We start from the raw sequence: 16,717 nt of genomic DNA on the forward strand, positions 1-16,717 counted from the left end.
GAAAGAAAAAGGAAGAAAGACAAGTCATATCCTATGAAAGAGACATCTTGAAAATGCCTAAAGAAAGTTGTCATTTTTTCATGGTGAAGGGACTGGAGTCCGTGTTGATAAAAACACCTTGGCGGCTGCAGTGGCATCAGCAGTGGGGTGATGGGGGCAATGCTTTCCCCTGATCAGCCTGGTTGCCTTCCTCAGAGGGAGGCCAGACTGCGGCTTAGGCACGCAGCCCACAGGGAGTGGCCCTAAGTTGTCAGTAAGACATCCCCTTAGGACTCCCAGACTGTGAGAGGGGGCAGGCTGGGCTGAGGGACAGCCCCTACCCAGTGCATGAATTTCATGCACCAGGTCTCTAGTATTAAGGTAATATCTACTTCTTTGAAAAATTTTTAGCATTGCATACAATTGCTTTTAAAAATAACTTCTATTATTTCCCCCTAATTGTAGGTATAATACATCCTATATAATAAAAGGGTAATATGCAAACTGACCCTAATGATGGCTGTTCAATTAATCACTATGAGGTGCACTGACCACCTCTTGGTCCCTTTCCCAGGCTGGCAGGTTCCCATTGCCTGATGAGAGTGGAAGTGGAGGTAGGTGGCAGGGGATGTGGGCAGTGCCAGGCCAAGGTCCCCACCCTGCTGGTCGCCCCACACACGGAGGGTGACCTGCGGCAGGGGCAGGGCCAGCAAGCGGGTGGAAATGGCCAACCTCTCAGTCCATCTCCCTGGTTATCAGGCTCCGATTGCCCGATGGTGAAGGGCGAACTGGGGGCGAGTGGCAGTGGGGACAGGGCCAGCTGCTGGCAGGGAAGATGGCCCTGATTGTAGGCCAGACCTAGGGACCATACCTGCACCTGAATTTGGTGCTCCAGGTCTCTAATATTCTTATAAAAATGAGGAGAAAAATAAATATCATCTATGGCCCACTACAGAAACTCACTGTTCCTCAGTTACCCATGCCAGGAAATGAGTTAACCATGCTTAGCTTCTTTGTTTCCTCACCCACCACTTCCAACCAGTTACCAACTCATGCTTATTATAGCTCCCTATCATTTCTAAAGTTTGTTCACTCTTTTCTATTCCATCCCCACAGCCTCAGCTTAGGCCCAAAGATCATCCTTTGTTGAGTTATTGAAAAGACCCCTATACTCATTCTCTCTCAAAACAAGAAATGATCCTTATAAAAACAAATCTCACCCAAGCTCTCACTACTGTACTTAAAATCCAACAATGGGCCTTTATAAATCATAGGATAAAATGACATATATTATATACTAGAGGCATGAAATTCATGCCCTTGCAGCCCTGACTTCATCCAGAAGGTGGTCCAGAAGGATGTCCAGATGGTCGTTCTGCTGTTCGGCCATTCAGTAGATTTGCATATTATATAATACTTTTATTCTTATACATTACCTCTGTCCCCCTGCAAATATTGAAGGCAGGCACTGTGTGCTGTAACATATACAGATACTCGGTGCTTGTAGGGGCTGCCCCTTCTTGGCATGTGACTGGAGCAAATGACAATTTCTTTGGGCTCTGGTTTTCTCCTCTACAATAAGAGGAAATTGAATTAGAAGATTTTCTACTCTGATGACTTTGTGATTCTGAATCATTGCCTTTAACAATGAAGCTTATGTTTATAGTTAAACCCATATTTTGTGAGTTCTGGATAGAGAGTAATATTAAACATCAACATGTAATTTTAACAAATCAACAATTGATTTTAACTGTGCTGATTCATGAGTCAAATGAGAAACGGAATCTTGACTTAATCAGATTGTTTTAATTGAAATGCTCCCCCACTAGAGACCCTCGGTAGTCCCATAGGATTGAGGTGTACTGTGAGCAGTGGTCCTAGACATGCCCTCCTCTGGGCTGGCTTGAGGTGTGAGGAATTATTTTATTCTCTGGTTCCATCGCTTGACTCTCTGCTCACTCCTGCCCTTGCATGCTGGGCTCTTCTCATACTATGTAAGCTATTATACAATGTGATGACTTGAGACACATATACACTGAGAAAGGGATCAATTAACATACTGCAGGATGCTTTTGCTTCCTCAGTGCTTTCCCCCAAATACAAGTCTGGCGCTCTTGCTTGTCTTTTAGAGCTTGGCTTCATCCACGTCCTGTAATTGACTTCTCTGTCTTATTCTGAGTTAGGTGCCTCCCTCCTTCCTATTCTCATCACTCTGACTGCAGATACGATCACTGTGCTTCTACAGCTGCATCATCATTATTTACTTACCTGTCTATCCTTTTAAAGCCAAAGGTTCTTGAGGATGGGGTCATGTTCTTTTCATTTTTAACATTCTGAGAGCTGAGCACAGAACTTACTATATAATGGATAATGAATAAATAATTTATATTTAAATGAATAAATATATTTTTCAGTGAAAGCCATTAAATGCATTAGGAATATTAGAAGGATCCCTCTTGCAGCTAACTCTGTCAGATACCTTTATTTGGATCACACACACACACACACACACACACAAAATAAACTTTTGGTGTGCGGCAGACTTATGGACAATTATATTTGGATGCTTCTTAAATACTCTGAGGAATATGTAAATTCTCAAATAAGCATAACTTTTGAGATTGATGTTAATACTTGTCTCTGGTCATTGTTCTTCTTTTGTGCTGGCAAGGGTTGACAGCTATCTAAATGAGAATTAAAAATAGGAGTCAGTGAAGTACTGGTACATGTTCCTTTTTTTCCCCCTGCCAGGATGCAACTGACCACGGAACTTGGGTTATAGCTTTCTCTCTTTAAAAAGATATCAGAAGCTATGCTATTAATTTTTAAAAATATGTAAGTATATTTTATTGATTTCAGAGAGGAAGCGAGAGGGATAGAGAGAGAGAGAAAAAAACCAATGATGAGAGTATGCTATCAAATTTTAGATAAAAACCAGGGAAGAAAAAAATAACTCTACTGAGATATTCCAGTAGTCCAATTATTTTCACCACTGCTCATAGAAAATATGTTTTTTTCTTAATGTTGAAAAATATTCAAAGAATTTGAAGGTTAATATTCCACCGGTTTGTAGCCACTATAGTCTGTGATTCACCCGCATAGTGAGTTGGCTTTGACTGCTGGATATGTCTTGTCTGTCGGTATTATCATCACAACTGGAAAAACCCCAGCTGGTGGGAGGTGGGAGCTGGTGTGTTAGAGAAATGGGGAAATTGCACGATAGAGAGAGATCTGTATGAAAGCCTTTTGGCTTTGGGAAGGCAGATTCATATTTATCATTGGACTGACTGACTGGAGCAGGCCTGGCTTAAGATTTAAGCTGGGAATGGGCTCTAAGTATACTCGTACTAAAGAGTGAATATGCAGTACTCATGTGTTTGTGCTTTCAACAGATAATCGTGTCTTAGAATGAATTTTATACGTGCCATCCACAGGGCCACCTCAGAGCTGCTAGTCCCCCGCACTAGGTGTCTCAGGAGTGGGAATAGGGTGGGAGGAGCTTGAACCCAGAGGCAGACCATGTGCGCTCTGGTGAGTCTGTTAACATCCCAGACTTAATTTATTCTGCAAACATTCGTTGACTTGTGCTAAGGGCCCAGTGCTGTTTTGAACCAGCTCTGCAAAGATGAGCCTGACACAGCTGTGGGAACCCTTAGCCCGACCCGCGTGATTAGGGCCCACTCAGGGTCCGGTTTCGGGGGGAGGCCACACACTGAAATGAAGAGAGAGACTAGAAAAGAGTTAATTTGGGACAAATGGGGGGCCAGGCGAGAGTCTAGGCTCTGGCCTTGCTATCCCTTTTATTGAGGCTGCTATGGGACACACCCATTACCCTTAAGCAGCTTTGGGAAACACCCATAGCCCTTAGGCAGGTAATAAGTGGATTATCATATCAGTAAGGATTTACGTGATTATAAGATGGGGAAGTTGCCTCAGTTACTATTGTCTCAATTAGATAGGGTGTGGTTGGCTCTGACCTTTCAGAGCTTCAAGGTTGACCAGCCTCTTTCTATCAGTGAGACAATGATTGGTTTCCGGCACACAGCAACTGCTGTGAGAGTCCCCATTTGGGGAGGGAGGAGGGAGGTAACAACCATTCAGACACCAGGCAGCGGGCAGAGCCTGGGAGGCCTGGGGCTCCTGCGAGGAGCTGACTGCCTGGAAGCCTGGGAACAGCAGCCACGAAAAGAGAAGAGACTCTCAGACTTCTTCCACTTTGGGGCTTCCTTTTTAGGGAGACCATGGCTAACCGTTCCCAACAGACTTACCAACACTTTTATTTAAACTCCTCTCAGAACGAGGTTTGACTGATTCTTTCCACAAGTAGGTTCTCAGCAAATCCTCAACCCAGGAAATTCTTCCTTATGTCTGATTTATTTCCACCCCCTCCTGGGAATTCATGATTTCTCCCCGAGTTCTGACTTTTCTGGAAACCATGAGAAAGGGTGCTGATGAGGAAGTGGAGAGGTTTGTGGATTTATCCTCCGTTGCTTCTGGCAGTCAGAATGCCCAGTGCTGCTTGGAGGGGCTCACGGGTAAGGAGGCACAACAATCCCTTTCCACTGTTTCTTTTTAGTTATTTCTCTCATGACAGGACGTGCATGTCTACAAAGCAGCCATCTTAGCCAGTAGGTGGAGTGCCTCTTTAGAAGCAGCAGGCCTTAGTAGACTTGTAGCAGTTTATAGAGGGAACTAACATTCATAACTATGAAAAGCATTTGGAGTATTTTTGTATTTATAGCTTTCTCTATAAGAACCTGGAAGGGAATGAATAATTTTGGCAAGAATCTGGGAAGTTCCTTTATTTTTACGAAGGGAACGGTACACTAGTACACTGAATACTGCCAGTCAGAACTCAGAATCGTTTTATGAAACAGCTGTCCAAGTCACTTGCATGCTTTCTGTTGACTTATTATTCGCGATGGGTCTAAGCTCTCTGTGATTATTAAAAGATAGGTGTATAATTTCAATGTTTCGCCTCAGCTAAAGTAAAACCCATGTAGTGGGTGAGGAAATGCTGTACACAGATTATAAGCTTCTCCAATGAGCTTTCTGTTGTAACCAAGCAACTGACACATTAGACACCTCTTTGCCATCAGCTTGCATTCTCTGAGAACTTAGGTCAGTGCCTAAAATAACCCTGCTAATTGTGAGGGGCACATGTGGACTGAAATTCCAGTTAGCAGTCTCGGGAGCCCGGGATGGAGGATCTGAAACCTTGCTATAGTTACAGTTCTTAGCAAGCTGCTAGGCACTTAGACTCGAAGCCTGTCGGCATTTAGGTATGGAAAGAAAGCTACACGTTGTGTTTTATGTCCTCTGGCGGTGAAGCTGGTTGACCAGTGACAGCTGGTAAAAACAAATGTACTCGAGTCACAAGATCTGGGCTGTGTGTGCTCTGCTTCAGCCCGTTGGTTGACAGTAGAGTAACAGACAGACGCGAATGACTTGGCTGAGGGACATGAAACTTGGGCAGCCGGTGTAGGACCCCACTGGAATTCGGACTTCTTCTTGCTGCACCAACTTCAGGTAGGATGTTGTTTATATGAAATTCTTTATAAGATGGGCAAAGGTCATAAAACTGTTCCATTCGAGAGTTGGACATGAGAGTCTCAAGCGTCTCTCCTGCACACAGCATGCCCGTGTCCGTGGTCCTGTCTCTCCGCCCCCTTCCCTGACAGTATGCTAGTGGAAGCCTTCATGCTCTCGCTCCAGTGTGCTGGAATACTAGGGCGTCAGGGGGGCGATGGAGTCACACGGAGTGGGATTTCTCTGCCTGTGGTGAAATGCCTCTTTAAAATGGACCTTCCTCTTTTCTGTTTTATTTCCCTTATTTCAGCTCCAAAAGGGAGACTTTCATACTTTGGGAGACCATAGGGGAGATGGCTAAACCTTGTAGTGTAGTTTTCATATTTTAAAATCATGTAATAGGGAATCTGGGCTTTATCTTTAGACTAAAATGAAAATCCACATACTTTTTCCAAGTAACCTTACTTAACCTTATGTTTATGTCTCATCTCGGTGTAATTAACATAAAATGCTGCAATGCTATTGCTTTTCTTATTCCTGTGTTGACCTACATTATAAAGTATCATTTAGTTTTGGCTTCTAAGTATCTGGCACTTAATGAAAGTATGTAAATACTATAAATGGTCCTTTGGAATTTCCGCCTGAGTGTGTTATTTAACCCAGCATTTATTTAAATGTATACAAATACTTTGTATCATATTATAAACACATTTCTGAAACATATATGCAAACTGGATTTTGTAATAGAAATTATTTAAAAGTTATTTTGAGAGCTGATCACTTCTAAGTAATCTATGTGTAAAAATGAATGGAAAGTCATGACTTAAGTTATGCTTTGACGGTTCTTCTTTGCATATCAGTTTCTTAAATTGAAACACACCAATGTTGCATAACCTTGGATAAATTTCTCAGGAGAAATTTAATGAAAAGGAACATACATGTACATGTATGTGATCACATGAAACCTTTGGGTGTCCCTAGAAGGATGTCTGTGTGAAGGAGTTGGGAGGTGGCCTATCGGATATTAAATTGTGCCTTTGGTGAGGAAAATTTTTCTGGGGGAAGAGACATGATTTGAGACTTATGAAGTTAAAAAATAAAAGTTAAAAGGAATATTGTCCTATTCTTTGTGTATTATGTCAGCTTAATAAACCTGATAAGTTTCCAAATTATTGCTCTTCTAATATTTATATCTATTGCAGTATCAGAAATCATTACCTTGAACAATATGAAATTGCCAATGTTAGATAATTTGGGACCTATAAGAATGACAATTTTGTGTGACTCTTTATAATTGTTTACTAAACATTAACACGTTTTAATGAAAGTTTAGCCTTATACCCCCAACCAAAGTAGCAAGAGCCAAATATTCTCATGAAATATGAGATAACTCATTAAACACATGATCCTCAAGTGTTACTTCCTGTGAATGAATACAGTTTGTATGTGTCCTTCTTTCAATTCTTAACTTCTGTGGCCTTTTAAAAGGAACTTACTGTTTGCCAAGTGCCTCCTACAGTGTTTATCAGGTGTGGTGACTGGGCATTCATCCTCAATGGTTAGGAGTTGATATGTAGCAGGGTCTTTGAGAAGGTTCATCCCTGGATCACGTATTAATGACTAAATGTATATTATACCTTTAGGGTTTCTCTGTGTAGCCTATCTTAGTGCTCTTCTTTTTCTGTTTCCTACAGTGGAATCAGATGTCATTGATTTGAGATACTTTTTTCATCTTTAATAGAAGGGTTTAATGCTATAAATTTTCTCCCAAAGTCTGCTTTAGCAGAGCCAACATTTTTTTTGGTATTTTTATTCATTTAAAATGCTTTCCAATTTACCTTTTTATTTCTCTTTGAATTATTTTGAAGTGTATTATTTATTTTTCAAATATTTGGGGACTTTTCAGAGGTCTTTTTGCTATTTTTTTTATTCGAATTTAATTTTATTGTAGCCAAAGGACATATTTTTTATGACTTGAATTTTTTTAAAGTTTTGAGACTTGCTTTATAATTATGACATATGGTAAATGTTCCATGAGCACTAGAAAATAATGAATATTTTGTTGTTTGAGAGAGAATTCTTAGGCTACATTCATTACTAGTGTTAAAATTTTCTCTCTTTATCCATTTTTATTGATTGTATGTCTATTTGTTCTATCAATTATTGAGAGAGGGTTATTGAAATAGCCAATTATAACTGAATTTGTCTATTTCTCCTTGAAGTTTTATTGGTTTTTGCTTTATGTATTCTGAAGCTCTCCCATTAGATGCATGTAGGATTGTTATATCCCCTTGATAAGCTTTCCCACTTATCATTATGAATAGATTATCTTTATTCCGGGTAATATTTTTTTTGCTCTGAAATGTATTTTTTCTGATATTAATATAGTTGCTCCATCTTTCTTATAAAGGCTTTCTTTCTTTAGGGAGTTTCTATCTAAAGTGTTTATAAAAAAATAAACTGTATAGTTAAGGTATAAACAGAATTCACTGATCATTTTCAGATTTCTTTCCACAATTCAATTTTAATAGTAAAACATTCCTCCAGTGTTAATGTGATTGTCATTTTATAGTAGGTATTCTTCTTTCCACATAATGCATGATGTTCATTTATTTAACACGTAGCATGAAATAAGCACTGTCCATGTAGGTAGAATGGGTGCCAGCTATAAACAACAGGTGTGGCCTCCCCGCGGCATGCTAGCTGAATATCTGTCCCCCATATAACCACGGATGACTCCTTAGTTAGGTGCAGTAAGCATTTTTTCAGTTATGTCTATAATGTTCCACTTTCTGTAGATACTATTTATATATTTAATCTTCACCCAAGGATATGTTTTGTTTTGTTGTTTTTAAAAAATTGATTTGAAAGAGAGAGAGAGAGGAAGAGAGAGAGACAAAGATCAATTTATTGTCTTCTGTATATGCCCCAATCAGAACTGAACTTGAAACCCAGGTATGTGACAGGACCAGGAATCAAACCCGTAACCTTTTGGTGTACAGGACAACACTCCCACCAACTGAACCATCCAACCAGGGCACTTTTTATTTTTTTAAAGGATCTATCTTCTTATGATCCCTAGAGTGATTCAATAATCAGATTAACATGTATATCAATAGATTAAAGCATGGCTTCTTTATATTATGGGAAACTTCCACAGGACACTTATTTTTAAACCTTTAATTTAGATTTTGGTTGAAATTTCAGTAGCAAACATTTGTTCATTAATTTAACCAGTGACTTATTTATATATGTCAGTCATTGGAAATTCAAAGATGAATGACATCACCTGGTCTCACCCTTAGGAAGCTACTGTAGTCAGGAAGAGAGGCCTATTGTGGTTCTAGCACATGGATGAGGTACAGGGTGTGTTAGCAGTGGAGTTAAAGAGGGTACTGCTGGCCTTACAGAATCGTTCAGGATGTAAGAGTCCCAAATAACTTAATTGTTCTCTTTCAAAAAGGTAGCAACTATCCTATCTAATAAAAGAGTAATATGCAGATTGACTGTCACTCTAACACACAAGTTGGCTGCCCCCATGTGGTCAAAGATGCTGTCCCCATGTGGACACAAAATGGCCACCACAAGATGGCCAGCAGGGTAGGGCAATTGGGAGGGACCAGGCCTGCAAGGGAGGGCAGTTGGGGGCGATCAAGCCTGCAGGGAAGGGCAGTTAGGGATGACCAGACCTGTAGGGGAGGGCAGTTAGGGGTAATAAGGCCGGCCGGGGAGCAGTTAGGCATTAAGCAGACTGGCAGGGGAGTGGTTAGGGGGTGATCAGGCATAATCTGTTAGGGGCAATCAGGAAGGCAGGTAGACAAGCAGTTGGGAGCTAGCAGTCCTGGATTGTGAGAGGAATCCCAGATTGGAGAGGGTGCAGGCTGGGCTGAGGGACACATACCCCCATGCACAAATCTTGTGCACCAGGCCTCTAGTCTATATATATAAAAGGCTAACATGCAAAGTGTCCCCTCAGGAGTTCGACTGGAAGAATGGAAGTTCAATCACTTGCTATGATGTGTCCCTCATAGCAAGGGGAAGGCACAGAACATGGTGGGTGACCAGTAGTAGTGGGGCACTGAGGGAGTGAGGGAAGGAGGGTGAAAGGGTGGCAGGGAGGTAGGGAGAGAGAGGAAATTGTGTGGTGGTGGTGGTGGTTGTGCAATGGGTGGTGAGGGGAGGAGGAGGCATGGAGGCTGAGGGGGGGAAACTGCATAGTGGCAGTGTGCACATGTGTGTGTGTGTGTGTGTGTGTGTGTGTGTGTGTGCGTGTAGGGGGGTCATGCGGTGGCAACTCCTGGGTGATGTTTCCTCCATTAGACTGTCCTGTCCCTTCCTCTTTATTTGTCCCTCAGCCTCTTCTTTAATTCTATCCATGTAGATACAATAGTTGCAAAAAAAAAACCCTGTTGTCTTCAATATTTTATCTCATCAGCTCTTCCAGGATGCTCTATGACTAATGACAGAAACCTTTTACTGCTGTTCTGGAACATGACAGGCAGCCCAATATAATGAAGCAAATATGCCTTATTACTGAATGGTTCAACTAATAGTACTATTCTGAGCACTGCATTATCATTGAGTGGGCTTTTTCCTTCCAAACACACTGAGGCTCCTCTTTCAAAGCAAAGGATTATTAAGGTCCTCATCAAGCCATTTCAATCAATGTATAAATTGCATTTTATCTTATAATGAGCCGTCTGTTCAATTGAAGTTTTCAGCTTTTTAAAAGTGCTTAGAAGAATACTAACAGAAGTGCTCTTAATGGTGAAATTATTGAATTGAAGTGCTTGGATAAGCTGCTTTATTTCATAGATGGAAAGGGATATTTTATATGGAGAAATAAGATAATATTCTTCAAAGAAAACTAGTGGGAAAGAATGATGGCTCTCCATGGACTGCTGATTATAACACAAGGGTCTATAAAGGGCAGGTTTCATTGAAGACAATAGAATTGGAACACGGCCCTATAGCTTTGTATTACCCACAGAAGACTGGTCTGGGGTTTTGTTATTTAAAATTTTTGAATATGAAATAGATTCACAGAGTTTAAAAATGTAAAAATGTTAAAGAATATACAGTGCAAGGTGCCCCTTCCACCCTCCGGGGCAGAGGGTTAACCCTTCTGCTCGGCTTCTTCCTTCCTTCCTTAGTCTTACTTGTTTCTTGAAGATCTCTCCTGAGTTTGCATTCATATTTATATGTAAATATGAATTTACTCATTTTTCCTCCCATGTTATTCTATATACATGGTTCTACACTTTGCTTTTTTAAACCTAATGAGGATCTTACTATGCCAGAATATAGAGAGAATTTTTAATGATCATCATTTGTTTTTTATGACCATGAAGTATTCTGAATGAGTGTGCCATAATTTACTTAACTAGTCTCTCATTGATGGACATCAAGTCTGTTTCCAATCTTTGGATATTACAGATTGCAACAAATAGGCTTGGACATAAGTAATGTCACAAAAACTGTAAATATATTGGAGACATAAATTCTCAGAAGTAGGATTGCAATGAATGTGTATGTGCATTTGGAATTTGATAGGAATGGCCAAGTTGCTCTCCCAGCGGTTGTACTAATTTACCCTCTGACTAGGAATTCGTAAGCATGCCTGTTTACTACACTTTTGCCAACAGTTGGTGTTATCAAATTTTTGAATTTTTAACTTATGGCTTTAAGATGATATTTTGCTATAATTTAAATTTATATTTATCTTACTATGAACAAGGTTGAGGAGCTTTTAACTTGTTTAAGGACCATTTGTATTATTTTTCTATGAACTGTGTTAATTTCCTTTGCTTATTTTCAGTTGAGTTATTGATTTGTAGGAGGTTTGTGTTGATTAGGAGGTTAGCCCCAGGATATTAACTGTGATATATACTTTTTTCCTGAGTGGCCAATTGTCTTTTGACTTTGCATAAGGTGTATATTTTTCTTCAATACACAGAAGTTTTCTTTCCCCCTATGGCAGTCAAGATTGTGTGTGTGTGTGTGTGTGTGTGTGTGTGTGTGTGTGTGTGTGTTTATGGCTCTGGACTTAGAATCCAGAATGCATTCTCACTATGGGGCTTAAATAAGAAAATTACCTATTTTTTTGTAGTAAATTTTACATTTTTTTTGCATTTAAGTCTTTGATCCATTTGGAATTTATCCAGGTACACAGTGGATTCAACTTATTTCCCCCCAGATTATTTATCTAGTTATTATCTTTTCCCTCTACTGATTTGAGATGCATCATTTATCACATGCTCAAATACCTGTCTTTAAATATATTTTTGTAATTATTATTTTCAATTGTCTATCTGCATTTATGTTTCAGTATTGCACTGTTTTAATGACTGAGACATTATATTTTAATGTGTTTTAAATTTTTCTTCCACATTTCTCTTAAGTTTATTTTAAGGTATTTTATCTTTGTTGATGCTATATCATTAGTGAAATCTTCAATGATAGTTCCCAAGAGCTTATTATTTGTACACATGGTATCTATCCTATCTAATAAAGATGGAATATGCAAATTGACCATCACTTTGAAACAAATATGGCGGCACCCATAGCCACAAGATAGTGGTGAGCAGTCTACTTAGCACCATTGGAGTCACCCAGTCCTTTAAGCTCTCGCCATGGGGGTGAAGGGCAAGCAGCGTCCCAGTTCTCTGTGGCGAGCAGACAGCAGGGCCCTGCATGACTCTCGCTGCAGCACTGAGGAGCAAGCAGGCCTCTGCAGAAAGCAGACACCAGGCCTGCAGTGGCATTAAGCAGGCAGGTCTGCAGAGAATAGAGAATCATGGGGAATGAGCCTAAGCCATCAGGAGGACATCCCCTGAGGGCTCTCAGATTGGAGAGGATGCAGGTCAGGCTTAGGGACCTCCCACCCCCACCAGGCCTCTAGTTGATAATAGTTTTTTACTTCACTATCTGATAGAATTTGTTGAGTTTTCCATGTATACAGTCATATCATCTTCGAATTGTAGGCTTACCTTCTCTTCCCCAGTAGTCACTCCTCTGTTTTAGTTTGCTTTCACTGTTCTTTTTTTTTGGCAACAAACAACTCCTATATATTTATGACCTACAGCAACTCCTATATATTTATGACCTACAGTATATTTATTGTCAGTCATTATGAAATAGCAAACTCAAATTTGGGCATTTGTAGAATTGCTTATAGAAAAGTAATAAGACTTGTTACAAAATTTGTAGTCTTGTGAATTCTAAAATAAATGAAGTGCAATCCTTCCTCTGAGAGGCCTTACAACCAGTGTCTCAGTGTGTAAAAAATAGTCTTGCTTTTTAGGTGTAAGTCTTTACAATTAGCAAACCAGAGACTTTGGCCTCAAATTGAGCTATACATTAAAAATAAGGGAGGGCCCTAACTGGTTTGGCTTAGTGGATAGGGCATCGGCCTGCGGACTGAAGGGTCCCGGGTTTGATTCTGGTCAGGGACATGTACCTTGGTTGTGGCCACATCCCCAGTGGGGGGTGTGCAAGAGGTGGCTGATCAATGTTTCTCTCTCATCAATGTTTTTAACTCTCAATCCCTCTCCCTTCCTCTCTGTAAAAAATCAATAAAATATATATATTTTTAAAATAAGGGAGGGTAAAATGGAACATTGAGACACAACACTGGGGAGCTGTGCTTATTAAGTGCTGTGTTCCAGTATCAGAATGTATTTAGCTGCTCCGCACATGTAGTGGTGTGTGTGGATTTTTTTTTCTTCCATTCCCCCCCCCCCCTTTTTTTTTTTTCTTCCTTAGACATACAGCAAGCTTCTGCACTCAGCTGTGATATATTTACTATTGCAAGGCAACATATAATTAAGTGCGGGAATGCTATGGCAGGCGAGTGCTGTCAGAGATCAGCGGACAAAGCATTCCGTTGGGTTTGGGAAAGGCGTTGCAGAGGAGGAAGGGCTTAAAGAGGACCTTGAAAAGGGTTTGATTGAGCACAGAAGGACAGTGTAGGCAGCACTAGAGCTGTGAGCAAATGGCAAGAGTCTGATGAGTCAGGCTTATTTCAGGGATGGTTTGGGAACTGTCTCTGAATTTGGGTAGGGGATGAAGCTGGCAAGTTAGACTGGGAGGCAGCCGGTATGACCTGAAGGAACAAGCCTTGGCCTGCAGGCCAGACCTGGGTTCTGCCACTAGCCACTCAGGTGTCCTTGGCAAGTCATTGAGTCTTCTAAGCTTCAATTACTCAGATGTGAAATGATGGTTTCAGACTGAAAATCTCTAAAGTAGATTCTGTGACTCTTTTATTGTGGTCTTTGATAAGTTAGAATAAAGACTTGAATTTCGCAACCTTGTGGAGCCTTTAGGTTCTGTGCAAGAGAATAACATAAGGAAAGGGGAATTCATCACATAAGTAAGGAGGCATTTATGGGTATTAAATTCAATAACGGTGATTGACATATTGAGGAAGAAAACCAACTTGGAGGCTATGCTAATAGTTCAGAAGAAACAGAAGCAGGGTTGTGGAAATAGGAACTAAAAGAAGGAAACAGACAAGAGTGGTTATTTATTCAATCTTTATTGATTGTAAGAAACTATAATAAGGTCTGGGGGCCTAGTAATAAGACAAAATGTCTCTAGTCTCATAGAACTTAAATTCTAACAAAAGGAAAAACAAGAGCAGAATTTGTTGGTTAATCAATAGGGTATTTGTGTCTTTAAGACCAAACATCCAGTACAAAGGCTTGTTAAAAAATATTGTATTTTTTTAAAAAATGGAGCACTATGGGGCCATAAAGAATTATGAAACATATTTATTGGTATAAAAGGATATTCATGATATTTCAGTAAATAAAAAAAATACAAAATAAAAAATAATGCACCACTTTGTATGAAGAGTAGGATTACTGGTGATTTACTTAATGACTCTTCATTCAGTGATTATTGATTGAGTGCTTACTATGTGCCAGGCATTGTGGATAAGTGGTAAATAAGGAAGACATGGCCCCTGATTAATTTTTTCGTCTTATGTTTTCTAACTTCTTTTGCAATGAACTCATTACTTTCCGTGAAAAATAATTAAAAATATTTTTTAATTGATTTCAGAAAGGAAGGGAGGAGAAATAGAAACATCAATGATGAGAGAATCATTGATAAGCTGCTTCCTGCATGCCCCCTAGTGGGGATTGAGCCCAAAACCTGGGCCTGTGCCCTGACAGGGAATCGAACTGTGACCTCCTGGTTCATAGGTCGATGCTCATCCATTGAGCTATTCTGGCAGGACAAAAATATATTAAAAATTTTTTTTAAAAAAATTCTCGCACTGGCATGGTGAATAAGTGTGTTTTATATGATGTGCAAGTATGTTTTATGACTCTCTGTACAAGTGAAGTAGAGAATGCACTGTTATAATGACAGTGTCCTGGCCTGTCGAGTCCCAGTGATTACGCAAGAGGGAGGTGGCTCCAGGACACCAGCTTCCTGCTTGGGGTGGGTCAGGGCACTGCCTGCTCTTTGGCAGCCAGAATAGTCAGAGCTCCCAGACTCCTCTGGCCCCAAGGCAAACAGAGTTCCGCTGATTAGACATGCGACTCTGCTGGCTTTTTATAGTCCTTCTGAGGGTTGGTTTTTCCAGCCTTCGCTGTGTGTTACTTGACACCCCTTTATTGAAGTTGCCTCTCCCGGAAATCTCTGTCATTCCATAAACCCTGGCAACTGCCCTGCAGTGCAGCTGACCTCCCACAGTTTGGAAAACAAAATGTATTCTGGTTGCATTTAAAGGAAGTTTGGGGTGAGTCTGTGGGTAAGGCCTTGGCTGGGATACCTCTGTGGGCAGAGCACCTACAGAGGGATCTGGCGCTCCTGACCAGCTAGATTCCAGGGCCCTGACACAAAAGCCTTTGTGGGACCGTTCCTTCTCTCTGCCCCGCTCTTCTATGACTACTGACCAAGCCTTCCTGCTTCAGCATTGCCTCCAATTTCTATGTGTATGTGCTGAAGAACAAATAAGCAAGCGAACCCCAACAAATTATTTTTTGAAAATGTATTTCATATTCCTTATAATAAATTGTAATATATACATATAAATATAAACATACAGAAACATACATGAAGGAAAAAAATCACCTACAATCCTTTTCTCCAGAAATGTTTTGGTGTATTTTATTTATGTGCTTTACTTCCCTACGCACACAGTGGTTTCCAGCTTGTGTTCTACCAGTCATAGCCTAATCATAGATTTTAGGCTGTGTCTGTACCTGAGATAGACCTAGTCTTTCTATAATGAATGAGTGCTATTATAATTAGGTGCTGAGCTGCTTTTTCCAATATCAAGAATGATCTCTTGTCTGTGTACATTAATGGCAGAATGTTACTTCAGAGCAGCACCCACTTGTTCTTTCATGTCCACTCGGGCTGAGGGAAATCACCAGAGTCCAGCTAGCCAATCAAATCCTCATTCTTTGTTGCTCTGTGATGAAACGCTGGGGGCCTTTTTAATACTGAGGGCTCCTTGGGGTCACTGATGGTCTTGACCTTTGCACCAACCTGAGGGAGAAGGGAGGAAGAGAGGTCCCTATGGACCATGTCATCCTACACATACCTTCTACTCTCCGCTTGGAGTGTGAGAATCTTTGAGACCTTTGTGTGACCAATCCTGGAACACAAATCCTACATGTAGTATAAATGGACAAGCAATATGGACAAAGTTTAATTATTTAATTATAGACTTCCCTTTTCACTGGGTCCAGAGATACATTTCTTTTCTTTTCTTTTTTTTTTTTTTTTTTTTTTAGGAATTTTCTGTTGTCTAACTTTTTTTTTTTTTTTAAATTGGAATTCAACTCTTTCCAAAGTAGGCCTCTCTGTATCTGTTTCTTTCAGCTGAACCTTGCTTTTGCCTTCCACTCAGATTCTGAACTATTTTTGCAAAGATGTTATGCAATTATAAAGACACAAGATCTTCCTAGTTGGGTATACCAGGTCTTTAGTTTGTTCTACTCAGAAATCATCTTCTGCTGTCCTCTTGCATTAATTATAGATAATTCCATGTGTCTCTAATTTCCTACACAGGTCTTTTCCTTTATCCATTTATTTCTGACCACATATTTTCTCCTTCTATAGTGCTAAACTGAGTGCTTGAGTGCAGTAACTATCTCATTTTAAGTTTCTTATTTATCATTTTCCCTTTTGTCATTTAAAAAAAAAAAAACTCTTAATAGTATACTATTTAAAAATCACATTCAAATCCTAC

At 40.1% G+C, this 16,717-nt stretch overlaps 1 protein-coding gene across 8 annotated transcripts in view; it reads left to right on the forward strand.

Moving 5' to 3' along the window:
• Positions 1–16,717, forward strand: part of AKAP6 (A-kinase anchoring protein 6) — a 456,973-nt gene that overhangs the window by 138,270 nt on the left and 301,986 nt on the right. The window contains exon 1 of one of the 8 annotated variants that reach the window (XM_084874317.1): positions 5,157–5,508. The exons of the other annotated variants lie outside the window; for them this stretch is intronic. The gene's annotated coding sequence lies outside the window, so the exon portion shown is untranslated. Of the gene's footprint in view, positions 1–5,156; positions 5,509–16,717 lie in introns of those variants that run through there. 8 annotated transcript variants of the gene reach the window in all.

Source organism: Pipistrellus hanaki (assembly GCF_964339955.1).
Source record: "Pipistrellus hanaki genome assembly, chromosome: 1".
Taxonomy (NCBI): Eukaryota; Metazoa; Chordata; class Mammalia; order Chiroptera; family Vespertilionidae; genus Pipistrellus; species Pipistrellus hanaki.